General features: G+C 57.0%; 1 long non-coding RNA gene across 1 annotated transcript; it reads right to left on the bottom strand.

The window, feature by feature from the left end:
* Window positions 1-11,913: 11,913 nt before the first annotated feature.
* LOC137452364 (uncharacterized) lies at window positions 11,914-14,528 on the bottom strand. Its single transcript, XR_010990046.1, has 3 exons — window positions 14,374-14,528; window positions 13,970-14,129; window positions 11,914-12,509 (listed from the first exon to the last, which is right to left on the bottom strand). It is a non-coding gene; the product is annotated as an uncharacterized lncRNA (long non-coding RNA).
* Between the last annotated feature and the right edge of the window lie 1,012 nt (window positions 14,529-15,540).

A 15,540-nucleotide genomic window follows, 5' to 3' on the forward strand; every position in this document is an offset into this window, starting at 1 on the left:
CACGGCTGCACTGCCGGCCATTACACACAGGGTGGCAGCATTGAGCTCCCCCGGGGCCTCTGGGTACGGTTGAGGCAGCAGCCGCCACCCCCGCAGAGCCCCGCCGGCCAAGCCCGGACACGCCCCCCTCCCCCCCCAAAAGCCCCGCGCTGCCCCGCCGGTGGCCACCCCCCCAAGCCCCGCGCAGCTCAGCGGCTGCTATAGAGAAACCCCCCAAAGCAGCAGAGACTGGCACTGACCTGGGACACAGCAGAAGAGCTCCAACCTCTACCAGCCACAACCCTGCACTAAGCCACTTTAAAGCATCTGGCGCCATGTTGTTGAGGGCGGTGCCAAGCTGGGGGGTGGGGTTCAGGCTGGAGGGGCGGTGCCACGCTGGGGGGGGCGGTGCCACGCTGGGGGGGGCGGCGCCACGCTGGGGGGGGGCGGCGCCACGCTGGGGGGGCGGTGCCACGCTGGGGGGGGCGGTGCCACGCTGGGGGGGGCGGTGCCACGCGGGGGGGGGCGGTGCCACGCGGGGGGGGCGGTGCCACGCTGGGGGGGGCGGTGCCACGCTGGGGGGGGCGGTGCCACGCTGGGGGGGCGGTGCCACGCTGGGGGGGGCGGTGCCACGCTGGGGGGGCGGTGCCACGCTGGGGGGGGGCGGTGCCACGCTGGGGGGGGGCGGTGCCACGCTGGGGGGGGGCGGTGCCACGCTGGGGGGGGCGGTGCCACGCTGGGGGGGGCGGTGCCACGCTGGGGGGGGGCGGTGCCACGCTGGGGGGGGGCGGTGCCACGCGGGGGGGGCGGTGCCACGCTGGGGGGGCGGTGCCACGCTGGGGGGGGGCGGTGCCACGCTGGGGGGGCGGTGCCACGCTGGGGGGGGCGGTGCCACGCTGGGGGCGGCGGTGCCACGCTGGGGGGGGGCGGCGCGACGCTGGGGGGGGCGGCGCCACGCTGGGGGGTCGGCGCCACTCTGGGGGGGGGCGGTGCCTGCGTTGTGACCTCACGCTCAGCGTTCCATGGGTTTTATTCCCCTCCAAGACAACACGTTGAGTTCTGAGCAGCTGAGGAGCCCTGGGGAACACCTGTACAGAAACGTTCCTCCAAGAGCTGTCAGAAAAACGTTCGTTCCGCCAGCACTGCCGGCCGTTACACACCGGATGGCAACATTGAGCTCCCCCGGGGCGGCACACGCCGCGGCACGGCTGCACTGCCGGCCCTTACACACAGGGTGGCAGCATTGAGCTCCCACGGGGCGGCACACGCCGCGGCACGGCTGCACTGCCGGCCGTTACACACCGGGTGGCAGCACTGAGCACCTCCCTGGGCGTGGGCAGCAGCCGGGCCCCCACCTGGCTTTTATTTTCCAATGCTAAAAGCCTTTTAGAAGCAGAGAGGGCAGACAGGGGTCGTTTCCAAAGCTTTCTTACGCACCAGTCACTCCAAGCCCTCCCTCTCCAGCTGCAAACCAGAGGTTTGCCTCCGCCTCGCCTCACCCCAGTACTTACACTTTTAAAGATAGTGTGGTCCCCTCGGAGAATTTTCAGCACTTTAGGGGGGGGCCCCCAGCCCTCGCTCACCTGCTCCTCTGCTGCAGCAGCCCCCTGCCCCACGTGGCAGAACCAGCCCACCCACAATCCCCCCACTCCCTTTGATTCACCCCCAAAAAGGCACAAAATAAAGCAAACTTCCCCAGCCTTCCTGTAGGCCCCTTTCAGATACTGGAAGGCCACAATTAGGTCACCTCGGAGCCCTCTCTTCTGCAGACTGAACAGCCCCAACTCCTTCAGTCTGCCCTCATAGGAGAGGTGCTCCAGCCCTCTGATCATCCTCGTGGCCCTTCTCTGGACACGTTCCAGCACCTCCACATCCCTCTTGTCATAGGGGCTCCAGAACTGGACACAGTACTCCAGGTGGGGTCTCACCAGGGCTGAGCAGAGGGGGAGGATCACCTCCCTCGACCTGCTAGCCACACTTCTCCTGATGCAGCCCAGGATCTGATTGGCCTTGCGGGCTGCAAGTGCACATTGAGAGCTCATGTTGAGCTTTTTGTCCACCAGCACCCCCAAGTCTCTCTCCTCAGGGCTACTTTCCAGCCAGTCACTGCCCAGCCTGGATTTGTGCCTGGGATTGCCTCGACCCAGATGCAGGACCCTGCACTTGCTCTTATTGAACTTCATGAGGTTGGCTTGTGCCCACCTCTCCAGCCTGTCAAGGTCCCTCTGGATGGCCTCCCTTCCCTCCAGCGTGTCTGCTGCACCACACAGCTTGGTGTCATCAGCAAACTTGCTGAGGGTGCACTCAATGCCACTGTCCATGGCACCCACAGAGATGTTGAACAAGCCTGGTTCCAGGAGTGATCCCTGAGGGACTCTGCTTGTCCCTGGCCTCCCCTGGGACATGGAGCCATTGACAGCCACTCTTTGGCTGCGGCCATCAAGCCAGTTCCTTATCCATCCAGTGGTCACCCATCACACCCATGTGTCACCAGCCTGGAGACCAGGATGTGGTGCGGGACAGTGTCGAAGGCTTTGCTCAGGTCCAGGTAAACGACATCAGTTGCTCGCCCCTCAGCTATTAATTTTGTCACCTGCTCATAGAAGGCCACCAGGTTGGTCAGGCAGGATTTGCCCTTGGCAAAGCCATGCTGACTGTTCCCAATCACCTCTTCACTATTCTTTTGAGCGAGTAGTGACTCCAGGAGGATCTGCTCCATGATCTTTCCAGGCACAGAGGTGAGACTGACTGGCCTGGAGTTCCCTGGTTACTCCTTCTTGCCCTTTTTGAAGATGGGGGCAATGTTTCCCCTTTTCCAGTCTGTGGGGACTGCCCCAGACTGCCATGACTTTTGAAATATAATAGAGAGGGGTTTAGCAACCTCCTCTGCCAGTTCTCTCAGCACCCGTGGGTGTATCCCGTCGGGTCCCATGGACTTGAACACTTTCAGGTTCTTCAGATGATCACGAACCTGATCTGCACTTACAATGGGCAGTTCTTCCTCCCCGTCCCTGGCTTTGACTTCCATAACATCAGGAGTGTGGCTAGAGGCCCTTGCAGTGAAGACTGAGGTAAAGAAGTTATTAAGCACCTCAGCCTTTTCCTCATCACTTGTGACCATGTCACCAGTTTCCTTTCTGAGGGGAACCTCCTCAGAAAGGAAACCTCCTGATGAACCTCCTGCCTTTCACAGCAATGACTGAACATTGCAGCTTTGGCCAAGACTATCAGCCCAAAGGAAGGCCTGGCCCCTGAGGAGCTAAATGCAAGTGAACCGTCTGACACCACCACAGTCCTGTGAATGTTGCAAAGCAGTAGTGCATGCAGTATAATAATTCGAAAGTTAAGGGCTGCTCAAGCTTTACACAAAGTATCCTATTCAGTTTTGGGTTCCACTTAACACAAAGTAAAAGTATAAAAGGTCAGAGGGAAAGCCAACTCTACCTCTGAACTACAGCAAGAAATACTGGAATCAAGGGGCCCTTTCTTCTGCTACTAATAGATGAAGAGAACATGAAAACTGATGGGCTAAACCAACAGGGCAAGATTAGAATAACTAGTAGAGAGAACGGAAGATACAAAGCTTCAACTGCATCTGTTTAGCAACGACTCCTACCAGATAACTTCCATGCCATAACTTTGCTGATTTCAAACAAGCCAGCTGGTGAAGCGTCTCGCTCACAGGCGGCCGACGAGGAGACGTGCAGAAGGCAGAGGCGAGGGAACAAGTCCTGAGCTTTGCTGCAGGCTGTCCTGCGGCTTCCCCTACCGACTCTTTCCCGTACACCACCGCAGAAGGTGTTGGGTGAATTTTGTCTCAAACCCATTAAACCCTTTGGTGGTTTCAGCTTCCCGAGGATGTGTCGGCACAAGTCCTTGTCGGGGCACCGCAAACAGGGAGAGACAAAGCTCCGAGATCCAGGAAGAGGACGGCTGAGCAGACACTCCTAAAGAGAGAAACTTCATCAGCTGAACCTCACACTTCTCCCAGCTTTGCAACAGCAAAGAACTTTGTGAACAACAGGCACCCCAGGAGAATCCAAACCTAACCTTGCAGCTGGCCTTAGAGCTCCTCTTTGGAAAACTGTCGCTGCCAGGGCCCACAAACCAACATCCTCTGTCAGCAACCTGGATGTAAGAGCTGAAAAGTGTCAACAGAAATTGTACTTGGACACCTCAGGAAGATCCTTCAATGAAAGAGCTGGCTCCTCCTGAAGGGCAAGTATGAATGGAGCTCTCAAAGTACCACACTTCAGAGCCTCCTGCTTGCTAGCACTAAGACAATTGTTCATGTAGAACGACTGGCCACTCCCTTCAACAAACCCCACAGAACTGGCTCCTATCAACTCTCCAGAAGACACTGCTGCACTAGCTTGGCTGCCTGACCGGCTCAGTTCAGGTGGCTTAGGATCTCACAGAGGGTACCACCAGAACTGAGGGGACTGCAGTCTTTGCAGCTTCAGCTTTCCTTCTCTGCTACTTCTTTTTTCAGAAGAGGAAGCTGAGGGAATTATGGCGTGGTCTGGCTTCAGCTCTCAACTACCTCCATGCTGGACAAGGACAGCTTGTACTCACAGAAAGCACTTGGGGGTTTGTGTGCGAAGTTCCTGTAGAGCTCAGGTCTCTGAGACTTCTGAACAGCTGTGCTTAGCCCAAAATCAGACAGTTTCACATCACCCTGGGAAAAAAAAAAAATCCAAGAATTCAGAAAGATTGTGCTTGAGCAAAAGAAAAGGTTTAACCGCTCCACAGCCTCCTGAGCCCATGGCAGACTTGCAGAGCTACTGTGAGCACCACTCTGCACGGCCTTTGGGGGGGGTTTCAAGCACAGGCACTCCAGGAGACTCCAGGCACTCCATAGAGACTCCAAAACCTCACTGAGAACCCCCCAACTCCTTCAGGACCCCCACAGATTCCCCAACTTAGATGCCCACAAAACCCCTTTGGAGTCACCCAAACCCCCCATCTGATACGCCCAGCTCCGTTTTAGGTACCCCCAGACGCTTCTAATGTCCCCAGACCCGCTGGTGGACCAGCCCAGAACCCCCTGACACTATCCCAGACCCTTTCAGGGGGCTCCACACCCCTTCTAGATGCCCACAAAACCCCTTCACACGCCAAAAGAAACCTTTACCTGCCTCCAAACCCCATTTGGGGGCCACTCAGACCCCTTAGCAGCGGGTGGCAGCAACCAAGTCTGTTGCTCTCACCAATTAAACCTGGATGTTAGGAAGAAGATCTTCACAGACTAGAATAGAGCAGGATGAAAGAGAGATTGGCCTTTGGAATGTGCTGCCCAGGGAGGTGGTGGAGTCACCATCACTGGAAGTGTTTAGAAAGAGACTGGATGAGGCACTCAGTGCCATGGTTTAGTTGATTAGATGGTGATGGAATGGAATGGACCGGACCAGGTTGGAAGAGACCTTCAAGATCATCGTGTCCAACCTATCATCCAACACCACCTAATCAACTAAACCATGCAACCAAGCACCCTATCCAGTCTCCTCCTGAACACCTCCAAAGATGGTGACTCCACCACCTCCCTGGGCAGCCCATTCCAATGGGCCATCACTCTCTCTGTGCAGAACCTCTTCCTAACCTCTAGCCTAAACCTCCCCTGGTGCAGCCTGAGACTGTGTCCTCTTGTTCTGGTGCTGCTTGCCTGGAAGAAGAGACCAACCCCCACCTGGCTACAACCTCCCTTCAGGGAGTTGCAGAGAGCAAGAAGGTCTCCCCTGAGCCTCCTCTTCTCCAGGCTAAGCAACCCCAGCTCCCTCAGCCTCTCCTCACAGGCCTGTGCTCCAAACCCCTCCCCAGCTTTGTTGCCCTTCTCCGGACTCCTTCCAGCAACTCAACGTCTTGCTTAAACGGAGGGGCCCAGAACTGGACACGGGACTCAAGGTGTGCCCTAACCAGTGCCAAGTGCAGGGGCAGAATGACCTCCCTGCTCCTGCTGGCCACACTGTTCCTGATATTGGCCAGGTTGCCAGTGGCCTTCTTGGCACCCGACACGACCAGAAGACAGGGATCAGAAGAGTCTTTGGCCAAGCTGTAAACCACTTCCTAACATCCAGCCTAAACCTCCCCTGGCACAGCTTGAGACTGTGTCCTCTTGTTCTGGTGCTGCTTGCCTGGGAGAAGAGACCAACCCCCACCTGGCTACAACCAGAACTGAGGGGACTGCAATCCTTGCAGCTTCAACTTTCCTTCTCTGCTACTTCTTTTTTCAGATGGATTTTTTTTCAAAGGGACTGCTGGACAGCAGAACAGGATGGATGGCTGGGCCCCAAGAGCGGTGGGGAACAGAGTTAAACCCAGCCGGTGGCCGGCCGGGCACAAGTGGTGTTCCCCAGGACACCCCTTGTGAGAGAGTGAGTCCAGAGAAGGGCCACAAAGCTGGTGAGGGGTCTGGATAACAAGCCTTAGGAGGAGTGGCTGAAGGAACTGGGACTGTTTAATCTGCAGAAGAGGAAGCTAAGGGAATTAAGGCGTGGTCTGGCTTCAGCTCTCAACTACTTCCACGTTGAGCAAGGACAGCTAGTACTCACAGAAGGCACTGGCTGCTTGGGTTCAAGGTTCCTGCAGAGCTCAGGCTATCTCTCTTGATTAGTGAGGTCGTCCTGTCACCTAGGCAGAGAGAAGAAAATGCAGCTATGAAATTAGACCACTGGAATCGTGAGACTCGTTCTGTGTGAGACTCCAGGAGAATCCAAACCTAACCTTGGAGCTGCCCTGAAGAGCTCCTCATAGCTTGAGGAGTACCAGAGCAGGAACAATTCCCAAAAGGTTTTCACTGCGTTCCTAGGGCACTTGAAGGATTGCCCTGGCTGTAGTTAATACCTAGAAATTCCTATCAAAATCTTTGCAGCACAGCAAGGAAATTGAGGGATGGGAAGGCAATATGTACTTACACGTTAGGCAAGAATTGGCTTTGCAAACTAATCTCTCTAACTGTTGGATATGCACTGAACTTCCTCGAGGCCAAATGAGGACCCCTTTATTTGGGGAAGCCTCAATGAATTGGACTTGGGGGGCATCAGACTGGGTGACTACATCTGAGAGTAACTTCCACAATTGTCAGCATGGGAAAGATAGCTCAGAAAGCCTGGGTCCAAAGTTTGCCTTAAGAAAATATAGTATAGGAATATACTGTTGGCTGTGAGAAAGGGGGGAACTGATGAACAGAAAAGTCTCATTAACAGAACCACAGAGTTGATAAGAATTTTCCGCTTGTTAGCTGAAATGCTGGGACGCAGGGAGGGGGAGAGGGGTTGGCAGACAGCCTTTGGATAGAGAAGGAATAACAGGATTTGTCAGTGATTCACTTCTGTTAGTCTTGGACAAGATGCTCTTTTGGATAAGACAAAGGACACCTGCATGATATGTGTACTTCTGCTCTTTTAGAGAGATAAGCTTTGTATAGATAGGCAGCATCTGGACCTCTGTCATTATAGACAGATAACTTTTTGTATAAAAGTTTGCCCAAACCTCTCTGAAGACACACAGCTCTTTTGAAATGATCCTACCTGTGTCAGGCGCCAGAATAGAAGCACGATACAAGAGACTTACTGAGTCTCTTGTGTGTCTTTCTCTAAGTCATTATCAACGCTGTTTGCAGCACAAACCCAAACCCAAACCCACCCCGAGACACCCCCAGCTCCCACGGGAGCCTGCAGAGACCTCCCAAAGGGTCCGTCGGAGGTGCCCAGCTGCCTCCCCACGACCCTTGACCCTTTCCGATGGCCCCACGAGAACTTTACGTATCCCCAGACCCTTTTAGGTGTCCCCAAGACCTCCTCCGTCACCCCCAAAAGCCCTGCCGATGGCCCCAGACCACCTTCAGACGCCGGAAGGAACACACCTGGGAGTCCCGGGCCGGCAGCGACACCGGGACCGGACCCGCTGCGGCGCAGGCGCCGTATCCATAGCGACCACCGGGACGCTGCCCCCCTGGCGCGAGCATAGCCGGGCTAGGGCGCAGGCGCCGGATCCATAGCGACGCTCGAGTCAAGCTCTCCGCCCTCCGCTCTTCCCCTAAGAATTTTCGAGCATTCAGCGCAGTTAGGCTGCAGAAATTAGCTCCCCCAGGGCGGCACACGCCGCGGCACGGCTGCACTGCCGGCCATTACACACAGGGTGGCAGCATTGAGCTCCCACGGGGCCTCTGGGTACGGTTGAGGCAGCAGCCGCCACCCCCGCAGAGCCCCGCCGGCCAAGCCCGGACACGCCCCCCTCTCCCCCCCAAAAGCCCCGCGCTGCCCCGCCGGTGGCCACCCCCCCAAGCCCCGCGCAGCTCCAGCGCCTGCTATAGAGAAACCCCCCAAAGCAGCAGAGACTGGCACTGACCTGGGACACAGCAGAAGAGCTCCAACCTCTACCAGCCACAACCCTGCACTGAGCCACTTTAAAGCATCTGGCGCCATGTTATTGAGGGCGGTGCCACGCTGGGGGGGGCGGTGCCACGCTGGGGGGGGGCGGTGCCACGCTGGGGGGGGCGGTGCCACGCTGGGGGGGCGGTGCCACGCTGGGGGGGGGCGGTGCCACGCTGGGGGGGGCGGTGCCACGCTGGGGGTGGCGGTGCCACGCTGGGGGGGGGCGGTGCCACGCTGGGGGGGGCGGTGCCACGCTGGGGGGGGGCGGTGCCACGCTGGGGGGGGCGGTGCCACGCTGGGGGGGGCGGTGCCACGCTGGGGGGGCGGTGCCACGCTGGGGGGGGCGGTGCCACGCTGGGGGGGGCGGTGCCACGCTGGGGGGGGGCGGTGCCACGCTGGGGGGGGCGGTGCCACGCTGGGGGGGGCGGTGCCTGCGTTGTGACCTCACGCTCAGCGTTCCATGGGTTTTATTCCCCTCCAAGACAACACGTTGAGTTCTGAGCAGCTGAGGAGCCCTGGGGAACACCTGTACAGAAACGTTCCTCCAAGAGCTGTCAGAAAAACGTTCGTTCCGCCAGCACTGCCGGCCGTTACACACCGGATGGCAACATTGAGCTCCCCCGGGGCGGCACACGCCGCGGCACGGCTGCACTGCCGGCCCTTACACACAGGGTGGCAGCATTGAGCTCCCACGGGGCGGCACACGCCGCGGCACGGCTGCACTGCCGGCCGTTACACACCGGGTGGCAGCACTGAGCACCTCCCTGGGCGTGGGCAGCAGCCGGGCCCCCACCTGGCTTTTATTTTCCAATGCTAAAAGCCTTTTAGAAGCAGAGAGGGCAGACAGGGGTCGTTTCCAAAGCTTTCTTACGCACCAGTCACTCCAAGCCCTCCCTCTCCAGCTGCAAACCAGAGGTTTGCCTCCGCCTCGCCTCACCCCAGTACTTACACTTTTAAAGATAGTGTGGTCCCCTCGGAGAATTTTCAGCACTTTAGGGGGGGGCCCCCAGCCCTCGCTCACCTGCTCCTCTGCTGCAGCAGCCCCCTGCCCCACGTGGCAGAACCAGCCCACCCACAATCCCCCCACTCCCTTTGAGTCGCCCCCAAAAAGGCACAAAATAAAGCAAACTGCCCAGCCAGCACCTCCTGCCTTTCACAGCAAGGACTGAACATTGCAGCTTTGGCCAAGACCATCAGCCCAAAGGAAGGCCTGGGCCCTGAGGAACTAAATGCAAGTGAACTATCTGACACCACCACAGTCCTGTGAATGTTGCAAAGCAGTAGTGCATGCGGTATAATAATTGGAAAGTTAAGGGCTGCTCAAGCTTTACACAAAGTATCCTATTCAGTTTTGGGTTCCACTTAACACAAAGTAAAAGTATAAAAGGTCAGAGGGAAAGCCAACTCTACCTCTGAACTACAGCAAGAAATACTGGAATCAAGGGGCCCTTTCTTCTGCTACTAATAGATGAAGAGAACATGAAAACTGATGGGCTAAACCAACAGGGCAAGATTAGAATAACTAGTAGAGAGAACGGAAGATACAAAGCTTCAACTGCATCTGTTTAGCAACGACTCCTACCAGATAACTTCCATGCCATAACTTTGCTGATTTCAAACAAGCCAGCTGGTGAAGCGTCTCGCTCACAGGCGGCCGACGAGGAGACGTGCAGAAGGCAGAGGCGAGGGAACAAGTCCTGAGCTTTGCTGCAGGCTGTCCTGCGGCTTCCCCTACCGACTCTTTCCCGTACACCACCGCAGAAGGAGTTGGGTGAATTTTGTCTCAAACCGGCTCCTAAGACAACCTCCGCTTTTTCCCTGGGTGCCTACGTGGGTGTTGCTTCATCTTTCCCTCACGCTCGGTACGGCATTCGGGTGCAGAGCAAGGCTCTGGACAGCCAAACCGAACTCCTGTGCTGAAGAAAAGGAAGCGGAAGCACAGGCTGAGCCCCTGAGCTCTAAACATTCACTGAGCCCCAGGAAATGCCTGCATGTGCTGGCTGCTGCCACCTCCTCGTTGCCCCGGGCCTGCTCATTGGAGGCTGCCTGGCAAAAGCACCTGCCCCCACTTTCCTCGGCGTTCTTTGAATACCCAGGTTGGAAACCTAAGAGGTAGCGTACTAATTGGAAAGCATGTTCCAGCGGGCGTGGCTGGAGGCTGGGCGCCGCCGCCGCTTTCTCTGCTCCCCGCCCCTCCTTTGCGCGGCCCCTAATCACGTGACGATCGCTGGGCGAGTCTGGGTGCTGCCGGGTTCACCCTGGGATCGCTGGGCGAGTCTGAGGGCATTGGGGTCAGCCTGCAAGAGCTGGGAGAGACAGGAGAACAGCTCGTGAACTGGGAGTAGACTGCTCCCGACCGCGGCAAATCGACACCCACCCCCCCCCCCCCGCCGCTGGTGTTTCTCGGCCCCCCCCTCGCTGCCGCCCACCCTCAAACCCATAGCAGAGTCCTGCAGCAGGCACAGAGCAACTCCAGAGAGCAGCAGAGTCCACACTGAGCTGATGCGGAGCGGAGAAAGCAGAGGGGACGAGGATTACGCTGGCTAGGTCGGAGCCGACGGGGCGAGGGCGGCGCCATCTTGGGAAGGGCAGGCGCTGTCACGGGGAGGGCGACGCCATCTTGGAAAGGGCAGGCGCTGTCACGGGGAGATCGACGCCATCTTGGGAAGGGCAGGCGCTGTCACGGGTAGGGCGGCGCCATCTTGGGAAGGGCAGGCGCTGTCACGGGGAGGACGGTGCCGTCTTGGTGCCCTCACTTCCGTCTACATGCCCCCAGCCCTCCTTTCTCACCCTCTAAGGCCCTTGAGGTGCTCGCAGCTCGCCTTGAGATGCCGGGGGAGATGTGGCTGGGGGACCCTGGGACTGCAGGACACCCAATACCGGGGTGAGACCACCCCAATCCTGCGGGACCCCAAACCCTGGAACCCCCCCGAGACCTCTAACACAGCACCACCACTCCCCGCCCCCTCAGCTGCTTCAGGACCCTCCAGAGACCCCCCCGGAGACCCTCCAGAGGCCGCCAGACACCTCTCGATGCCCACAAAGCCCCTCTAGACGCCCCAGAATACCTCTCTGCGCCTCCCTGCAGAGGCCACTCACACCCTTGGCAGCAGGCGACAGCAAGCAGTACCTGGCCGTGCCCACAAGGTGGGAGCAGTGAGCAGAAGAGTCAGCGGCGCTAGGGACACCGAGACTCCAGCAGTGCCACACAGCAACCCACACGCTGTGGGGACCTGACACAGAGACCCCGAAACCACACTGAGGCACAGACCCCCCCACTCCTCCCTGACCCTCCAGACATGACCCAGGAGCCCCTCCAGAGGTCCCCAGACACCTCTAGATGCTCCCAGAACCCTTCACATGCCCCCAAATTCCCCTTTCATACCCCCAAGCCCACTTCAGATGACAGCAGACCCTCCTTAACAGGCCCCCAGCGCTCAGCAGGTCCGGTGCTGCTGTGCCTCGGGAGCAGATCAGCTGGTCTCCCTGCAGAGCTTTTTCCAGTCAATGAAAAAACAGCACACCACACACACACACGAAAGACAATCCACTGTTTTAATTGAGAGACAGTTGCTATTTCTGCTTCAAACCACACCCCACACCCCCCCGTGGCTCTGCTCAGGATGTGCTTTTCTCCTCTAGAAGCCTTTCTACAGAACAGAGGGGGGTCACGTCAAGGCCTTTCTGCACACAAATCACTGCCCTTCTGCAATCTCTCAATAAGCAGCACCGCTGTTCCTCTGCTGGAACACCTCACACTCACTCTTACACTTGCCCGGGGCTTTCCCTCCCCTCCAAGAACGTCCTGGCATTTCAAACATTTGGCATTTCAGGTCTGCAAGCAGCCTTTGTGGGAGGCTGCCCTCACCCCTCCCTCACTGCTCCTCTGCTGTATCCTCGCCCACCCCCCTGTGGCATCACAGAAGGAAAGACAGCCGAGCGGCTACGCTCCTGTTCTTTTTATCACCCCGAGCCGGGGACAGCCTTCTGGGCAAGGTTTGCAGCTTCAGCACACAGCTGAGCTTTGCTCTCACCCATTAAACCCTTTGGTGGTTTCAGCTTCCCGAGGATGTGTCGGCACAAGTCCTTGTCGGGGCACCGCAAACAGGGAGAGACAAAGCTCCGAGATCCAGGAAGAGGACGGCTGAGCAGACACTCCTAAAGAGAGAAACTTCATCAGCTGAACCTCACACTTCTCCCAGCTTTGCAACAGCAAAGAACTTTGTGAACAACACAGTGGTGCTCCTAAGGAGGTCACCAGCTTGCAAGTTACAGGAGAAATAAAAACCTTTTTATTACAGAAGCACTGGCAAAAATTTACGGACAGGAACAGCAGACGAGCAAATTCTGCGATTGAGCTAACGATAGACATCAGGCCTAGGATCTGGCTACCCTGACAAAGGATGCCAACAGGACAGAGTGAGGCCTCAGCAGCACTCCCAAAAAGCCCCACAGAGAGCCACAGGCTCTGGCCCGTGCCCCACCTACGGGCCGGCCCTCCTGGCAGCAGCGCAACACCACCTCTTCGGGAGCCCAGGGACTGACCTCAGCCCCCTAAGGGCCAGGCAAGGTTGGTTCCTGTTAGCTGCCTAAAGCAGCCTCCCCAGCCCTGCTTACAGGGACCTTGGGCTGCTGCTGGGGACAGAAGGGGGATGGAGGGCTCCACAACTCGTCACACAGGCCCCGAGCACAGGGCTGTTAAGCTGACAGGGTGCCAAGGGAACAGGCTGCCATGAAGGCACAGACCCAGGCCCTGAACTACAGGGTGGGTCACCTTGCCGCAGCAACACGACCCAGCGGCTTCGCTGCGTCCGACGAATAAAAGGAGGAAGTTCCACAGGAACAGAAGGGAAAACCTTTTCACTGTGTGTGCCAGAGCCCTGGAGCAGGCTGCCCAGAGAGTTAGTGGAGTCTCTGGAGACATTCAAAACCCGCCCCAGGTGATCCTGCACTGGCACAGGGGTTGGACCGGATGCTATTTTGGGGTCCCTTCCAACCCCTAACACTCAGTGATTCTGTGATTAGCTATGCTGGTGACAGAGTCTCACTGAGTGCTCTTTAAAATGTTTTTCTTTTCTTTCAGCCTAGGAGTTTCATATTTAAATAGACCTTCTGCTCTGTCTTCCCCCTTCCTTCTTCCATCTTGCGTCTAAACACTAGGAGAGCTTGATGAGCTGTATCCTGGGCGTCCCAACGTAACACATCTCAACTGCATACATGGATTTTGTAATCTTTTGCCCCATTGCTCGCACAGGGTGGATTAAGTTCATTACTTAGAGCTTGTCAGGACAGCTGTTGAAGTGTCCTGTGCAATGCAGGAGGAGTTGAATCCCATAGGAAACCACATTACTGTGCTTTGTCAGCCTGGTTATGGTCAGAAACCTCCTTCATTTTTTTTTCTCTTGAACAGATATATCACATGAGTCCCCAGAATTAATTTGCCTCTTCTCATAATTATTTCTTTAAAACTGTCTTAGAAGTGTCTCTGTCCTTCCCTCTCTCTAGATACTGGCCTCCTGAGCCCACGGCAGACTTGCACAGAGCTACTGCGAGCACCACTCTGCACGGCCTCTGGGGGGCTTTCAAGCACAGGCACCCCAGGAGAATCCAAACCTAACCTTGCAGCTGGCCTTAGAGCTCCTCTTTGGAAAACTGTCGCTGCCAGGGCCCACAAACCAACGTCCTCTGTCGGCAAACCGGATGTAAGGGCTGAAAAGTGTCAACGGAAACCGTAATCGGATGGCCCAGGAAGATCCTGCCGGTCTGAACACACCGGACCTGGAATGCACAAAGAAACTCTGTTAACAACTGCCTGTGTGTCTGCTCATAGCTTGAGGAGTAACAGAGCAGAACCAATTCCCAAAAGGTTTTCACTGCGTTCCCAGGGCAAGTAGAGGCTTGCTCTGGCTGTAGTTAATACCTAGAAATTCCTATCAAAATCTTTGCAGCACAACAAGAAAAAAACCAAACCAACCAAACCACAAACTGCTTTATATTATTAAGTAGGAACTCGAAAGCTTACAGGAACTGTGGGGATTTTTTTATGACAAATTATTCCTTTTCTTTTTTTCAGTGAGCAATTTGGTTTCCAACAGCTCCACATTCTGACACCAAAGCACCCCGCTCCGTGTCAGGGCTTGTGGCTGAGGCCGAATACAAATCTGCAACTGGTCCTCAGGCAAAGCAGTTAAGCTCCCTGAAAAAAAAGGAAAGAAAGCAAGAGTGAGTCAACCATAAAAACAAGACCTAACCAAACCCCCAAAGCCATTTTGTCAGGAAGTCGCCTCCACTATCACCCGCCACATGCTGAAATTCCCTTCCCCTGGGGCTCCTGCTTGGCCCACAGCTGGGGAACATAAAGCAAGGCACAGCCCTGTGGGTACCTGCTGCCCTGGAGCCACCAAAACCGGAGCACCCAGTCACTACCAATCCCACAGCAGACCCAAGATACAACAGGGACTCCATAGAGACTCCAAAACCTCACTGAGAACCCCCCAACTCCTTCAGGACCCCCACAGATTCTCCAACTTAGATGCCCACAAAACCCCTTTGGTTGCACCCAAACCCCCCATCTGAAACACCCAGCTCCACTTTAGGTACCCCCAGATGCTTCCAATGTCCCCAGACCCGCTGGTGGACCAGCCCAGAACCCCCTGACACTATCCCAGACCCTTTCAGGGGGCTCCACACCCCTTCTAGATGCCCACAAAACCCCTTCACACGCCAAAAGAAACCTTTACCTGCCTCCAAACCCCACGTGGGGGCCACTTAGCAGCGGGTGGCAGCAACCAAGTCTGTTGCTCTCACCAATTAAACCCTTTGGTGCTCTCAGCTCTCTGACCCTGTGTCAGTGCAAGTCCTTGTCGGCCGGCACCTTCGTCCTGATCCAGGCGGAGAGAGAACTGCCAGGAACACAGCTTCGCCGCTCCGCTTGCGGCACGCCTGCTGCCGAGGGCAGCCTCGTCCTCAGCCTGCCCGAGAGGAACACGGCCCCCGGGGCCGGGGGACACACAAAAGCCTTCCACAAAGGAAACAAGGGAAGTCTCTTGGCCACTCTTCACGTGCCGAGTGCGATTGTCATGTGGAACACACCGCGGCATCTGGAACGAGTTTAAGTCCAGGTCTGTGGCAGCACAGAGGTTCCTGGAATATCCCGGTACATCGATCCACAGGAGGTTGTCTTTCGGTC

The sequence above is a fragment of the Melanerpes formicivorus genome, unplaced genomic scaffold, assembly GCF_026170545.1.
Source record: "Melanerpes formicivorus ecotype bairdi unplaced genomic scaffold, bMelFor1.0.p_v2 SCAF_52, whole genome shotgun sequence".
Taxonomy (NCBI): domain Eukaryota; kingdom Metazoa; phylum Chordata; class Aves; order Piciformes; family Picidae; genus Melanerpes; species Melanerpes formicivorus.